The sequence below is a fragment of the Oryzias latipes genome, chromosome 2 (assembly GCF_053564925.1).
Source record: "Oryzias latipes strain Hd-rR chromosome 2, Olatipes_Hd-rR_3.1".
Lineage (NCBI taxonomy): Eukaryota > Metazoa > Chordata > Actinopteri > Beloniformes > Adrianichthyidae > Oryzias > Oryzias latipes.
The window spans coordinates 28,189,437-28,205,521 of record NC_136238.1 but is presented as its reverse complement, the minus strand read 5'-3'; the positions used below and the strand labels follow the sequence as shown (position 1 = coordinate 28,205,521).

At 40.2% G+C, this 16,085-nt stretch overlaps 1 protein-coding gene across 2 annotated transcripts in view; it reads right to left on the bottom strand.

Annotated features, from left to right (window-relative positions):
* LOC144987166 (uncharacterized) overlaps positions 1 to 13,523 on the bottom strand; it is a 30,093-nt gene extending 16,570 nt beyond the window's left edge. The window contains exon 1 of one of the 2 annotated variants that reach the window (XM_078936248.1): positions 12,205 to 13,523. The gene's annotated coding sequence lies outside the window, so the exon portion shown is untranslated. Of the gene's footprint in view, positions 1 to 9,574; positions 12,139 to 12,204 lie in introns of those variants that run through there. The other variant, XM_078936244.1, reaches the window with a different exon arrangement.
* Positions 13,524 to 16,085: the final 2,562 nt, after the last annotated feature.

Genomic DNA, 16,085 nt, shown 5'->3' with positions numbered 1-16,085 from the left:
ATACTGGCTATAACGGCAAAAGGGGGAATGGTAACATCTTGTTTAGACTCATTTTTCACAATAACAGGAACCTTATTGGGAGACTGTGTTGAGACTGTGACCAGGCAACTCTGCACATACAGCTTCCCAGGAAGTACAGATCCTGAGTGGTCAATTACAGCCCACTGACCTGACAGCTGTCCATTTAATTGTGCAGTGCCCTCTAGAACAACAGTACGGCCAGCGGGAACAGAAACTGGAGCCTGACTTAATAACTTCACAACTCCAGAAGAGCCTGCATGGTTCTGCTGATGGTTGATCTGTAGCAACTTCAGAACAGCTCGATATTTTGGAATAGTGGGCAGGGAGAAAACATCACTATTACGACCCAAGTCATACAAAGATTCCAATGTATTCATTCCCACTAAAACAGGTGTGTGGCTGTGGGGCTTTGCATCTGGGACCACAAGTGCTAGAGTTGGCATATCAATCTCAGACCCTAAAAAATCTTTGGGAAACGTTATTGTCAACTCCACATATCCCAAATATGGTACTAAATGTCCAGCTGCACCTTCGACCTGTAATAAGTCAAAAAGCGGACGAATTTGTTGATCATGGAGAAACTGATTAAAGAAGGAAACTGAAACTGTGGTGACCTGAGAACCAGTGTCCAAAAGGCAATTATGGTTTTGTTGTGCTATTTTAAGGATAGCGGTGCATTTAGAACCAACGAGCCCTTTTGGCATTTTCTTTATAAGCTTTGCTTGTAACAGTTTCCCACACCGGACGATCCTCTTCTTGGGACAGTTTGGGTCCCGTTTGGCTCCTGTTTGTCCCTCAACCGAAGCCGGACTCAGTTTAAATGATTGGAACTGTTGTATTGTTTTTTTCCAAATAATTTCTTTTTATGGGCAACCAAAGCAGAATTTGGCTCATTCTTACACTGGGGACGGATGTGTCCATCTTCACCACACCGGAAACAAAAGCCTGGTTTCTGTGGAAATGGCATGGGATGACGAAGAGGGTTTGTGTGGTGCTTTTCTTTTGCTGGTGGTCTGTTGTGGGCTGTTGCCGGTGGATGAGAGGCTGATTTGGGTTGTCCGTGAGTCAGCATAGCTAGCTGCCGCTGTATGTCTGCTAGCTGATGAGCAAGCTGTTGGGTGATATTGGTCAGTTTAGCCACTGCTCCCCCATCATTATTGTCTGTTCGCACATACTGGGGATGATTAGTAACTTTTTGTCGAGTAACACCCAGATGCTGTTTCATCCGAAGGGTCTTTGTCGCTTCTCTGTCCTCTTCGGTGCGTAACAGCAACAACAGCTCTGCAAAAGTAGGAGGTTGAGTTTTCTTTTGTTTAAGTTGGAGTTCTGTTATCAACCCATCATCCCAACATCCACGACAGAACTGATTTAGTAAATGGCGACTACTATCAGACTCCTTGACTCCACCTCTTTTTATAGCAGCATTTAAAGCAACTTGAAGGCGTTGGAGGTAAGCTGATGCTTTTTCTCCGGTGTCTTGATAGGTGTCCATAAACTTGGCAAATAGTTCATCCCCATCCTGAACGGCACCATATGCAGAGTCAAGAGTGGCTAAATACACCATTGGCATTGTATTAGGACCGAGATGTTTAACCATATCTGCTGCAGGTGGCAAAAGGCTTTCAACAATCCGCCTGGAACGCTGAAGATCAGACACAGCTGGGTCTCCCAACAGTAGCTCTACTCCTGACCGCCAGGTCTCATAATCAGATTCGTTTGACGGTCTGGGTATCCTACCCGAAAACACCCTTAGCCTCTGATGGTGCACTGCAACCTCTTCGTTCTTTACAATATGCTCTACAATGTAGCGCTGGACTTCAGAAGGCTGAACTTCTATATTAGGATTGGATTTTTCCTTGCTGGAGGTTAACAGGGGGTCTGGTGCTGGTTGATGCGGCTTGCATTCCGGTTTGACACTAAAAGTCTCTGGAACAGGTGAAAGTGGGGTGAATAAAGAGTCTTTAGCAGATGGGAGAAGCAGAGTAGGCTCTGCATGCGGGGTTTGTTCCTCTTCTTCCTTGGTAGCTGGACCCAGCTCTGTGACAGCCAACCCAACCTGAGCCAACATATGCGCCAGCATGTCCTTATATTCAACACCCGTAAGTTTGGCTGTGTTTTGTAACTCAGACAAGTATGATTTTGTTTTAGTTTTAGAAAAATGCTCGGTGAAAATCGTAGCGAGTTCAGATATATAAAATTTAAGTTCATGTTCGGTTGAAAGAAATGTATATGGTAATATAGGACGCAGTGCACTAACAGCACTCCCATTGTTAAATTCTACAACAAGCGCATCATTAAACTCAGAATCTGCATCACTAATGGTCTCTATCCTGTTAATAGAGCCATAGGGTCGCACAAAATCAATCAGTTCATCATATGCAGGTTTTATAATGCCTTCAACTAAAATAGCATTTGGCAACTTAATACCAAGATCCAAAAACACATTCATGGTTATTCTTGATACTCAGAGAGAGAGAAAAAAAAAATACAAACAATAACACTAACCACCATGCACTTCCTCCTAGCTAGCTCGCCAATTTATGTAGCCAGTTAACTAGAATCCACCAGACTCTAGTTAAAACTAGTTATAAGGGCCAAAGTTCGTTTCAGAGGAAGTGCAAATGATGAGAAGCAACATTAAGATGCAGAAAGTGTATATAGGTATTTATATTTGATTTACAACAGAAAATAAACAAGCAAAAAAACATAAATCAGTTCACTGCAGTGCATCTGCTGTCCATCCTCCAATAATGTTCATAAATCCAGTCCAAGAAGTTCAATGTAAGCAAAGTTCATTGCATTATCCATCATATCCACATATGGGGGTGTAGTGTAGATGCTTCCTACCACCCAGTCCAATGTTTCCAGCTTGGAAAAGCCTGAATTCATAGCCGAACAGCCTCCATCCTCGGTGGAACCTGGCCTGCACAGAACCAGGAATATCTAACTTGTTTGGAAGAGGACATTGAAGTAAAACACAAATTCCAGCAAATAAACAACTAAAGTTCAAAAAGAGTACTCCAAATCAACATAATCAATAAATTCTGTGAATACAAACCAATAAAGAGTGAATCAAATCCCAAACATCAGTGACAACAACACGTCAGCATTTCTAACCACCGTGTGAACAGAACAACAAAACACACATAACCCGTTCAGCGAGACGAACTCAGCTAACGCCAGCATCAACTGATCCGCCTGGGCACACAACCGAGAGTGTTTAATAAGAATGACACCCTGATATATACAAAACACTCACCAGTTCGCACGCTACTCGCTCGCATAGCACGTCTCATCACCCGCCTGCGTCTCATGCATGCAGTGACAGCCCCTTTGTCCGACTTCCGTCAACAAACTGACTGCGCATGCCCCTTTATAAAGCATAGTGCGAGAATCGCGCAAACTCTCGCGAGACCCTCATGTCATACCTGTGGATGGGGCGAAGCTGCAAAGCATGTCAGGGTTACACTATCACTTTAAATGATACTGCGCTGTCGATCCTAGTGAAATTCTGCACTGTCACTTTAAATTTGCAGGTTCCCTTGCGCTGTGCAAATACCGCGAGACTATAATTTCTATAGTGACGTGGCTTTCGTTTTTGGGAGACCTGTCAAAGCACTGACAGGTTGCAAGTACGAGGGAGCTGGGCTGTGTACCGCTGCTGCAGATCGGCGTTCATTATCTGAAGCCGGGATTTAAATCTGCACAGTTGAGCAAAAAGTGAACTGGTGAGTGCAGCCATGATTGAGACCGCTCAAATGAATTGTTTTTTTTATAATTGGATGTGGTTAAAAAAAACTATTTTTCTGCTTGATAATTAATGTTGAAATATAAATTGTGAGTACTCGTTGAAATGAAATTGATGATCATCTACACTGAAATAGAATTTTGAAATGTTGTAGAACTATCGATTATGCACTTAAGATATTTTTTGTAGTTTCCTCCTGATTATGAATTGCATATGCATTTTTTTATTATGTTAATTAAGGAGGTTGTGGGAATATGCTTTCTTTTGATCAAAGGAAATTATTGTTTATTTATTGACCCTGTTTTAACAGGCCAGGTCGCAAGACTGGTCGTCTTGCAGACCAATTTACTGGATGCTCAACCTGAGCACTGGACAGAATTGTTTATCAGGGAGTTTTTTACCACTCCCAGAAGAAAAAAAAGGAGGATAAATCCTCTGCAGATGGCGAGCTAAAAAGGAGCCCCGATCCTGACTTGGATTCTGCCCTCTTCACTGCCAGTGCGGTAGGAACTAACCCCCTTCTCATCCAGCAAATCAGCTGGAGTGTTTCTTTCTTTTCGTTTTCCCAGAACTATAAAAACTCTTTCATAAGGCCTAATGGACGCCTTAAGAACTATAAAGACAAAACAACAGAAAACATCCTCTGAACTAAAACAAATTCCTTTGTTGTATATATTGTGATTTTTGTATTCACTGTATATTGTAAATACATTCACATTAGCAACTCAAGTCTTGTCTGTGGTTTTTAAACATTCACATTCCTCCATGAGTCGAACCAAACTAGACCAAATTAATTAAAACCAACTTTGTAAAGTTTATGTAAGACATACATGCTACATTAGCATGCTAGCTAGCTCAATGTTAGCGGGGTTTCTGGCTCTCTTTGTGACTTTTATGGATTTTATGTCTTTTTTACGACAGTGTCAGGATTGGCCATGTGAACCTGGGAATAATTGCCCGTGAATTGTCTCTAGAAATAATCAAATATTTTTTTCAAGACCTATATTAATGTATAACCTATAAGGTTTCTCAAAAGTCCCTTTAGGAATTACAGAGGGAATTGAACAACAAAGCAACATATTGCTGTAAGAAAGTGAAAGCTAAATGACACCTTTTCTAGTTTGGGATCAAGTTCAACTCTATTACAAAAATAAATAAATAAAATAAAAGAAGTAAAAAAAATTATGATTCAGAAACGCATTTTTTGAGGTACCAGAATAAATTCAATAAAGTCCTTCTGAACTGTATTCCAAAACCCTTTTTTTCCTCAACCTTAATGATTGCAGGTTCACACAGGATGTTACCTCTCACAATATACAGGTACTGAGTATCATTTAATCAAACAATCCAGCACATAACTGCAGGATGTAAGATGCTGGCAGGTAAAGCATACATGGAGCGCCACAATCAAGTGGCTGGAATAATATACAGGAATATGTGTGCAGAATATGGACTGGAAACCCCAAGGTCAAAATGGGAAACACCTCCGAAGGTGGTAGAGAATGAGAGGGCAAAGATCCTGTGGGGCAAAGATCCTGTGGGACTTCCAGATTCAGACTGATAGGATGGTAATGGCGAACCAACCAGACATTGTAGTGGTGGATAAAGAACAGAGGAAAGCCGTTGTGGTGGATGTGGCAGTGCCAAGCAATGGGAACATCAGGAAGAAGGAACATGAGAAACTAGAGAAATACCAGGGACTCAGAAGAACTGGAGAAAGCCTGGAAAGTGAAGGTGACAGTGGTGCCTGTGGTAATTGGAGCACTCGGGGCAGTAACCCCCAAACTAGAGGAGTGGCTACAACAGATACCTGGAAGGGTGAGAGGGGCGTGTTTATATATATATATATATATATATATATATATATATATATATATATATATATATATATATATATATATATATATATATATATATATATATATATATATATATATATATATATATATATATATATATATATATATATATATATATATATTTTTTTTTTTTTTTTTCATTTTTACTTTCTTAAATACATTTTTCTTTGTGTGCAGGATGCTGTAGACATTGGATGACAGTCTCACTTAAACCAGGCAGAGAAGGAAACTTTTTGAGTTGTTGTTCGCTCTGTGGTTTGTCCTCTCTCCTCTCAGACCTGTCACTATTGTTCAACACTTGTGGGACATCGGAAAACCATTTACATTTCTGAATTGATCTATGAATGTCATCACAGCAGGATGTAACAAAACTAACAATATTAACAGATCTCATCTGCCTTACAAAATACTGCCCCCCCTTTATGAAAATAAATGGCTACTAATCACCACTGCTATTTTGAAAAGCTTCACTTTTTAATGTTTGACCATTAAATGTGTTTTGTACAAAAGACTGATGGTTTTGCAAAGATCTTTGAGACACAGAGTCAAGTGCATTGGATTCTGTGAAAATCTGAACCACAATTCAGAGAAATTAAAATAACTTTTTAAAACTCCTCATAAGACTTGAGGTGAGTTGATGGAAAAGTCACTGTTTTGTGCAGGCGGCACTGAGAAATGGGAAGCAGACAGCGTTCCTGGGCATGTTGTCAATGCAATCATGGTCAAAACGGACAACTTTGTTAAATGCTCCCCTTTTAGTTAACAGGAGATGTCTGTGAGCCTGCCAGACAGCCATTGCATCATACCTTCGCATCTTTGGGTCCGGAAAACGGTCAATTAACCAAAAAAAGAAGAGAAAAATTAAGATTAAAATTGTTTCCATGACCTTCAAGAAGTTGTAGACAACCACGTCGTAGCTGACTCAGTATTTCTGCCTTTTTTGTTATGGCATGCATAACAATGGCCCTTATAGAAAACAACAGACATACAGGAATAGTCCATTTTAAAACCACCACCTTATTTTAAAAATAACTACTAATTCTATAAATGTTTAATACTGGGATAATTTTAAGGGGAATAAAGCAGGTTTTTGTTGGTCTGCTACAATTTACTCTGCTCTGATTCACTCATTCTGCCAGTCTGCATAGTGCAGACGCATACATTTTGTAAATACGGCACACCAATATGTTGCTTTGTTGTTCAATTCCCTCTGTAATCCCTAAAGGAAACAATGAGAAACCTTATAGGTTATACATGAATGTATGTCTTGAAAAAAATATTGGATTAATCTTAGTGAAGATTCACGGGCAATTATTCCCAGGTTTGACATGGCCGATCCTGAAACTGCCGTAAAAGCATGGACTTTGTTTAATCCATTAAAGTCATGAAGAGAGCTGGAAACCCCGCTAGCATTGAGCTAGCTAGCATGCTAACACAGGAGAACATTGGTGATAGTTTTTCATGCAACATCTTACTTTCCAGCATCTTTTTTCACTAGCAGCTACTGGTGGAGCTCCTCATCTGACCGTGCTGGCGTCCTCTGGTTACATAAAGTACAAGTTTGATCATTTAATATCGTAAAAGATTTGAAAAACATGAGACACTCACCTTTGAAACTGATATGTTGAAGTGAGACTCTGTGTTATTCGGTAGCCAATGAGCTTCTGGATGATGGGGATGTCCCGCCTCCCCTCCCCTTGACTGATATGTCGCTATTTTTACATGTCGAAAGGTTTTAGAATCAAAACCGCAAAAAATAAAAGCGCTACTTAAAAAGAGGATTTCAAAATAAAACTGCACCTCAAAAACAGGATTTCAGAATGGCGAGAAAACAAATCGGCAACTGAAAAATATCTGCTTAAAGGCCTGTTCACACCGGGACGAATTTCGCCGGCGATTTTCGCCGACGTTTAACGCCTCGTGACTAAACAAAGGGCACCGACGAGAGTGTGCACACCGACGCGAAAAAACGCCACGCGTTAAAGCGTAAAAAAAAAATGCCTCGGGTTCGTTTTTTTTTTCGACGCGTCGCGTCGAAATCTACTCGACCAATGAGAATGCCGCTTTTGCTCACGTGTCTGGAGCTTCTGAAGTTACAGTAAAACACAACTTGGGGGCGCTCAAACACAAAACTGCCTTGCTGAGCACACATACCAGCGAAGAAGTTAGACGCCAAGTAGCGTCTACACTGCCGCGAAGAAATAATGACGGACATTCTAAAATATCCCCGAACCAAGCACCAGTTGGAGCTACTGGTGCTTGAAATATTCATGTTTTCTTTGTTTGATTCTGACAAGCGTGTAAATACTTGCTCTCTTCTTCTGAGTGAAAAGCGACTTTAAGAATCGTAAAGTTGCGCAGCGCCACCTTGTGTACAGGAGTATTTCTGTTTTACATTAAGCGCCATCTAATGTCAGGGAATGAAATTGCATGTTCACTCTACTCATCGTCAGCGAAAATCGCCTGGGTGTGAACACAAAAAACGTGGCGAAAAACGTTGGCGAATAACGCCTGGCGAATATTCGTCCCGGTGTGTACGGGCCTTTAGGTTATAGTTTTTGGTTGCAAATTATAGCTTATGCATTTGGTTCACAGATTGGGGTTTTGATGCGCGGTTTTATTGTTTTGATGCGCAATTTTTTTAGGCGCTGAATTGACACCATACACAACTTTGCGCTGCACAAAATTGTTCCCAAAAAAACATGTAGTTATCTCCATCGAACTCTAACAGTTCATGTTTGGTGTTACGGAGTGAAAGAGAACAGTAATAACCCCCCCAACATGAAATCCCCCGGCGGGCGGCTGTGTCGTATTTTCTCACAAGATGGAAACTTCTGTTGTAAAATGAGGATGTGTGGTTCTAAAACTTTTTGTAATTGATACAGAACGAAAGTGACATACAGCAAAAGAACAAGGAACAGTAAACTGTACATCAAATGTTCAAAATAAACGCCAGGGGATATACAAGCAAAAAAATAAACTTATATTTAATTATACAACTGAGCAAGGTGATAACGTTTTAATTTCTTCTTTGTTTGTACTGGGGGAAATGGAATGTAAGTAACATCTAACTTGGGCTAGTAAATCAAGAAAATTAGGAACTTTATTGCTGAATTTTGATTTGTGAGTATAATATAATAATAATAGAATCAGAAGATTTATTAAATAAAATTGAGATACACGTGTATTATCATAATTAACGTAACCAAATAAGATATTTTTCCATGTTAAAGTAAAATGTGTATAAATTTGAGTTTTTATCAAGTTTGTCAATTTTGTCCCATATTTTTTCCGTGTACTTGCAGGTCCAAAAAATATGCACCAACGTTTCCTCAGATTGAGGACAGAAAGAACAGTTTTATCAATATCCCTTTTAGCCTTTGCATATACTGATTTGTTGGATAAAACCTATGAATGATCTTGAATGAAACCTCTTTCACTTTGTGGTTCTGAAACTGCGCGTGTGTGTGAGTACAGGGAGCACGCCACGTGCAGCTCAGGGGCAGTGAGAGCCCCTCCCAGCCCAAAAGGTGAAAAGTCTGAACACAGGACTAGCAGAAAAAGATCAGCAAAGATGAATGTATTTTATGTGTTTACTATAGTTCCAATCACGCACCATATGCAGAACCTAAAAAAAAAAAACGTTTGGATTTTGTCAAGCACCAGTAAAATCAATGATCATTGGAGAAAATATCTGAGGAGTCTGGAGGACCACAAGAGACTGATTGAAATAAATATATATACGCAGAGGTGGGTAGTAACGCGTTACATTTACTTAATCTTTACTTAGTAACTTTTTGGGGAATTGTACTTGTGAGAGTACCCCGGGGTTTATCGCCCGGGGAGTAAGTTAGTGTAGAACCACCACTGAGTGACAGACGGCTCCCCAAAGAGAAAAGCATGAAGCTCAAAGGGCTTCTCGGTTTCTTTGATGAAGCTAAAATACCTATGTGGTGTAGCTGAAGCTGCGGGTTCCAGCTGCTATCCAGCAGTCTGCGCTGACGACAGAGCTCCTCCTCGTTCTGGACGATGGTTCCTTCAGCAGCAGAAAGTTGTTCTCTGACAGAACCTTCCTGAGGTTCTGAAGACATGGTTCCTGCTCCGATCTTCAGCTCCAACTCCCACAAACACCGCCGTCCTCTTCACTGCAGCTCCGATCGATCATCTGCTAGTCTCACAATCACAGCAATCCACGTTGTCTTTCCGTTCAACACTTCTTCACTCATTTACGACACTTTGGAAAATGCTGAGAGTTCCCACACGAACCACGTATCGTTCTTTCTGTCCAAAAACCTCACAACCCGCAGCTTCAGCTCCACATAGTCGGTACGTGACTAAACATTTTAAATGTAACGACGCTTTATTGCTGTTTGACAATATGCAAAGTCCTTTAAAGAATAAGGTTCCTCTCTGTGTTTGGGTCCCTGAAGTTTTCCCCCAGCACAATGAGACTGAAGAAGATTTCTGCAACCGGCAAAGAAATTTCAGAGTGCAACAGGAAAAACCAGAACCACCACAGATAAAAGAGGAACAGGACGAACCAGAACCACCACAAAATGAAAAGAAATGGGAGAAACCAGAACCTCCACAGATTTAAAAGGATCCAAAACCACCACAGATTAAAGAGGAACTGCAGGAACCAGAACCTGCACAGATTAAAGAGGAACTGCAGGAACCAGAACCTGCACAGATTAAAGAGGAACTGCAGGAACTTGAACCTGCACAGATTAAAGAGGAACTGCAGGAACTTGAACCTCCACAGATTAAAGAGGAACCAGGGGAACTCTGCATCAGTCAGGATGAAGACCATCTTGATCTGAAGCAGGAGACTGATACCTTGATGGAAATTCCTACTTACGAGGAAGATGAGAACAGTGAAGCAGATCTAAACAATCAGCAGAGCTTTAATGTAACTGATAGTCAGGATGAAGAAGGAAACCAACATGAAGAATCAACATCAACTACAGATGAAGAGACAGACCCACAGAACAGAGATCAGAGGAAGAGGAGGGACAGAAGTCATGTCCAAAATGGGTATGATGAAAGATATTGTGCATGTAAAAAATGTGGTAAAAGGTTTAGTGAGCAGTCTCAGTTGAAATTTCACATGAAAACTCGTACAGGAAAGAAAACATTTTCTTGTAAAATCTGTGAAAAAGGTTTTAGTTATGAATCTAATCTCAAAAAACACAGGACAACTCATACAGGCCAAAAGCCCTTTATGTGTAAAGAATGTGATTCAAGTTTTAGTCAAATGACTAGTCTAAAAACACACATGAGCATGCACACAGGAAAAAGGCATTTTTCATGCGAAAAATGTGATTCAAGTTTTCGTCATGTGGCTAGTCTTAAAATACACATTAGAACTCACACAGGGGAGAGGCCTTTTTGTGTAAAGAATGTAAAACAAGTTTTAATCAAAAATGTCATCTCAAAAGACATATGAGAAAACATACAGGAGAGAAGCCCTTTTCTTGTAAAGAATGTAGAGTTTTAGTGATTCATCTACTCTCAAAGCACACATGAGAACTCACACAGGAGAGAGGCCTTTTTCGTGTAAAGAATGTACAAAACGCTTTAGTCTTATGTCTAACCTGAAAAGACGCATGCAAACTCATGCAGGAGAAACGCCACTCTAAGAAAAAAATTGTAATTAAGAATTATGTGAAAAAATGAAAAAACGTTTTTCAACTGTAAAATCGTTCCCAATGGTCTTTTAACTGATAATGCAGTTTTTAGTCGTCTGTCTGTCCGTCCGTCCATCCATCTATATACACATACATTTGTCATTCTAAATTAAATTTTGCTTACGGCCCCCAGAAGCGAAGGGATTATCTCAAACTGATTACCAAGTAGAACTCTCCAAAATACTAAACCCCATCTCTCCACATTCTTGGTGTCTATTGTTGCGGAGTGTGTGTGTGTGTGTGTGTTGGGGACCGCACTTGCATGTGTGAGAGGAGGGAGCGGAAGAAAGGAGATGAGAGGAGTACATGTGCAGCGACAGAGAGGGGTGTGAGAGCCGGAGGGAGGAGTGTGCGTTCATATTGTGTGTGTTTAGAGGAAGGAGAATGGTAATAAAGAGAAGGTTTCTGGCAACACTGCTGCTAGCTTCTCTTGTAGAAAAATCATGCTCCCTCCACAGCGCACTGTGACGTTACTTTCTGTTAGGTTAGCCCTCAGACCGGTGGAAATTTCAGAATAAAAGCACTTCCATTGCTGCTTTACTTCCGTTGTGAGTTATTGTGTTGTGTTGTGAGTTAATGTGTTGTGTTGTGACCCTTCTGGGCCACCGTAAGAAAAGGAAGATGACAGAAAAAAAACCTTTTAAGGTAAAAACAACAATATTTTTGAAGCAAAAAATAAAAAAATAACTAAAAGTTTTGTGCAACGTGATGGCATAAAATATCACTACCTAGAAAACAACTCCAAGCTAACATTAGCGGTGAAACTAAAACAGCAGAACCATCGGAGCTATAATCCAGCCGCACAGTTTGATCCAGATGCAGCTAAGACAAAACAAAGACGTTCATGGATCTATGTGTCTGCAGGTGATGGATGCTGCAGTGAACGTACCAACTACGTGTAGCTGAATCTGCGGGTTCCAGCTGCTATCCAGCAGTCTGCGCTGACGACAGAGCTCCTCCTCGTTCTGGACGATGGTTCCTTCAGCAGCAGAAAGTTGTTCTCTGACAGAACCTTCCTGAGGTTCTGAAGACATGGTTCCTGCTCCGATCTTCAGCTCCAACTCCCACAAACACCGCCGTCCTCTTCACTGCAGCTCCGATCGATCATCTGCTAGTCTCTCAATCACAGAAAAAAGTTCCAAACAGAAACTTTTCTCCTGTTTGGAGATTTTCCTGAAAGTTCCTGTGATCCTGCAGGAGTCAGTTCTGCTCAGCCTGCAGAGCAAACAGAAAAGACTCTGGAAGCTTCCACATGTGAAACTTCAAGACAAAGAATCCAAACAACAACATCTGATTGGTTGACTTTTGGAGGGAAAGCTGCAACAGTCTTCTGTGATTGGTTCAGCTGTCCCTGCCCCCACTAGTCCACTGCACAGGGGGCAACATTCCAGGGGGGGTTGGTAATCTCCTCCTTCTATTGTTTCTGCCCCACTGGCTCTTTCAAAATAAAGGCTTGTTGGAGCAGAAACCTGAATGGAACATCAGAATGGACTCAAACTGCTGCTGGTTTCAAAGCCTCGTTCTCAACTTCCAGCTGAACTGTCCCGTTATGTTTAATTCTTTCTGCTTTTTTAATTCTTTCTGCACCATGAGTGAGACGGAGGGAGAAGATGATGAGTTTATTTTATTAAAATGATCATGAATTAATAAAACTTTATTATAAGGCTTTACAATAAAAGGAAACATAAAAGCAGTTTAAAGTTTTAAAGAAAAAGACTTAATGTGGCCTCACAAGAAAAAGTTTGGTGACTCCATCCTAGCATCCATGCCTACATTCACACTGCAGGCCGCTTTGGAGCATGAACTCATCACTCGGTGTCACGGTGGCAGAGAGACGACAGATTCCAAATCTGAGGCTGAAATGATCACGTCCTACCAGCTACACTCTGGATTTGGGACCAAAAACCTTTGAAGATGTTGGAGCATTGTTGGAGAATAGACTGACAACATTTGTTTGGAAGAAAGATTGACCTTTGACCCCTCCCTCATGTGTTCCACATCCAGCTGCAGACACACCACTACAGCTCACATTCCACTTCTGATCCAGCAGTTAGAACCAGAGCCTGCATTTGTTTGGTCCTCCCTTTGACCTGGACACTGGTTGCCATGGCGACCTGCACACTCACCAAGCTGGAACTTAGAAGAAGAAAAAGAGACCAAAATGATTGATAAAGCAGGTTTTCCAGGGAAATCACACAAAGTGCTTTCCAAGCTAGAACTAAGAATATCCAGCATGCATTTGGAAAAACTCATTAGCTTCTTGTGGAAAATGATGAGTCATTTGAAAAGCATTCTATGAATGCTCAGAAAACTTCCTCTAAGGTTGTGGTTGTTTGGAGAAGTCCTCCTCTTCAAAGAAGTTCTCCTGACCATCTTCAAAGCCACTTTCTGCTTTTTCAAACGCTACTGTTCAACAAAAACTTGGTTTCTGACACAAAACCAACCTTAGACACTGAAACAGAATGAATCCAATGCAGAAATGTGTTGACACCTTTAATTCAAAGCTTCAATCAGTTTGAATCTCATGAAGAACATTTCAAAAATCCACATTTGGATCAGGCGTCTTCATCAGAGCACAACTCATGTTTCCAGGACTGTGACTCACCAATAGATCCTCATTTCCTTTACACAATCTGTTTCCATCATTTGGATTTTTCATAAAAACTTGAGTTAGAAAAGAATTGCTGCCCCAAAATGTCCAGTTTGAATAGTCTACAGTTTGTTTGTTTGGTTGCTAGGTAACAGGGTCTTTAATGTCTATGATGTCATGGTGGCTTTCAGAGTTGAACTCCTGAATATGACGGTAAACATTTGGATTGAACAAAAATGGGATTGAAGCTCATGCTAAATCCTGATCTCAATGCTGAAAAAACCTCCTCCTAGATTCTGGTTGTTTGGAGAAGTCCTCCTCTTCCAAGAATTCCTGAAAAAAGCCCTCATTTCTCCTGACCATCTTCAAAGCCACTTTCTGCTTTAGTTTAGTCCAAACTTGCTTTATGCTGACAACATTTACAGCTTGAATCCATCTGAAGAATCCAAGGAAACAAACCAATCTAAGTCTGCATTCATGCCACTTCAGAACCAACAAAGCATGTTTCCAGGACGCTGACTTACCAATAGAACTTGGGATTTCCTTTGCAGAATCCTTCTCCGTGTGTTTTCCTTTGTTTTTCTCCCCAAAACCTAAAGCAGAGATTTTTGCTGAGCTGCAGAACAAACGTCTGACTGCTTTAACCGCCGTTGATGGTTTGTTGTGTTTCCCTCTATAGCTGCTATGGTCTTGGTATGGTTGCTAGGTAACGCTGTCTTTGATGATGATGACGTCAGAGTGGCCTCTAGAATGGACTTTTTTCCTGTGGAACCAGGAGCTGTAACCTTTAGGGCACTAGGACCCAGAAGGAGGTCCTAGTGAGAGGAACAAATCACAGAAAAGTTCAAAAAGTAAATCATCTAAAGTATTTCTGTGTAAAATAGTGTTAATATGTTGTCAAAAATTAAATGTTGTCTCCTGTGTGGAGGTATTTCAGTTCATTAAAAACTGACATAAATGAGTAACGTTCACTGCAAACTGTGCAGAAGGCATGTTCTCTCTAAAACTGGAAATAGCACCAACTTTTTTTATCACCTGAAGCTGAGTCTCCATTTCATAATTCAATAAAAATAACATTTCATTTCCTCATTATGAAGCAACTTTATTGGAGTTTCATTTGTCATTGGTCTTTTTGAGCCAAAATTCTGAAGAAATCAAAACAAAAGGCTTTTCCAACAGAATCAGAACGTTAGCACGTGACCTAAGTTTGTTCACTTGGTGCTAAATGTTGATTTCTTTGACTGTTGTGTTAACAGTCAAATAACTGTTGATATTATATTATTGATATTGTTGATATTAACTTATTGACATTATTAACTGTTGATATTATAAAATTATATTATTTTATTATTAGATTATTCACACCTGACAGTTTTATACTCTTTTTAGACTTTTACAAAGCGTTTGACTCTGTTAATCATCATTTTATCTTCAGCTGTCTTCATGAATTTGGTTTTGGCCCTTTCTTCTGTAATACAGTTAAAACTCGGTATAACAATGCTAACTGTTCTGTCAAACTAAAAAATGGCACCTCCCCTAGATTCAATCTTAATAGAGGAATCAGACAGGGATGTCCTATTTCACCGCATCTTTTTCTTCTAGTTACTCAAACTCTTGCTGATTATATTACTATTCATAAGTTAAAAGGCATCTCAGTTCTTAATAAAGAAATTTTAATAAGTCAGCTAGCTGATGACACGACTCTTTTCTTAAGAGACAGCAGTCAAGTTTCCTGAGCTCTGAACCTCATTCAGTCTTTCTCTGATGTCTCAGGTCTACGTCTCAATCTAAACAAATGTGAACTTCTTTCTGTTTGTGCTTTAGAATCCATCTGCAACATTCCTGTAAAAGAAAATGTAACATATTTAGGCATTATTATTTCCAAAAGTAATTTAGAAAGATGCTCATTAAATTTCACTCCCCTCATTGATAAAGCCAAGAAACGTTTTAACCAATGGCTTCAGAGAGACCTGAGTCTGAGAGGAAGGATTTGACTCTCTAAAGCAGAAGGGATTTCTAGACTAACTTATTCTGCTCTGTCTCTGCACTTGGACAATCAGACTCTTAAATCTATTGATCAAATGCTGCTAAACTTCATCTGGAAAAACCGTATTCATTATTTAAAAAAATCTGTATTAATGAACTCCTATGAAAAAGGAGGCCTAAATTTTCTTGATTTT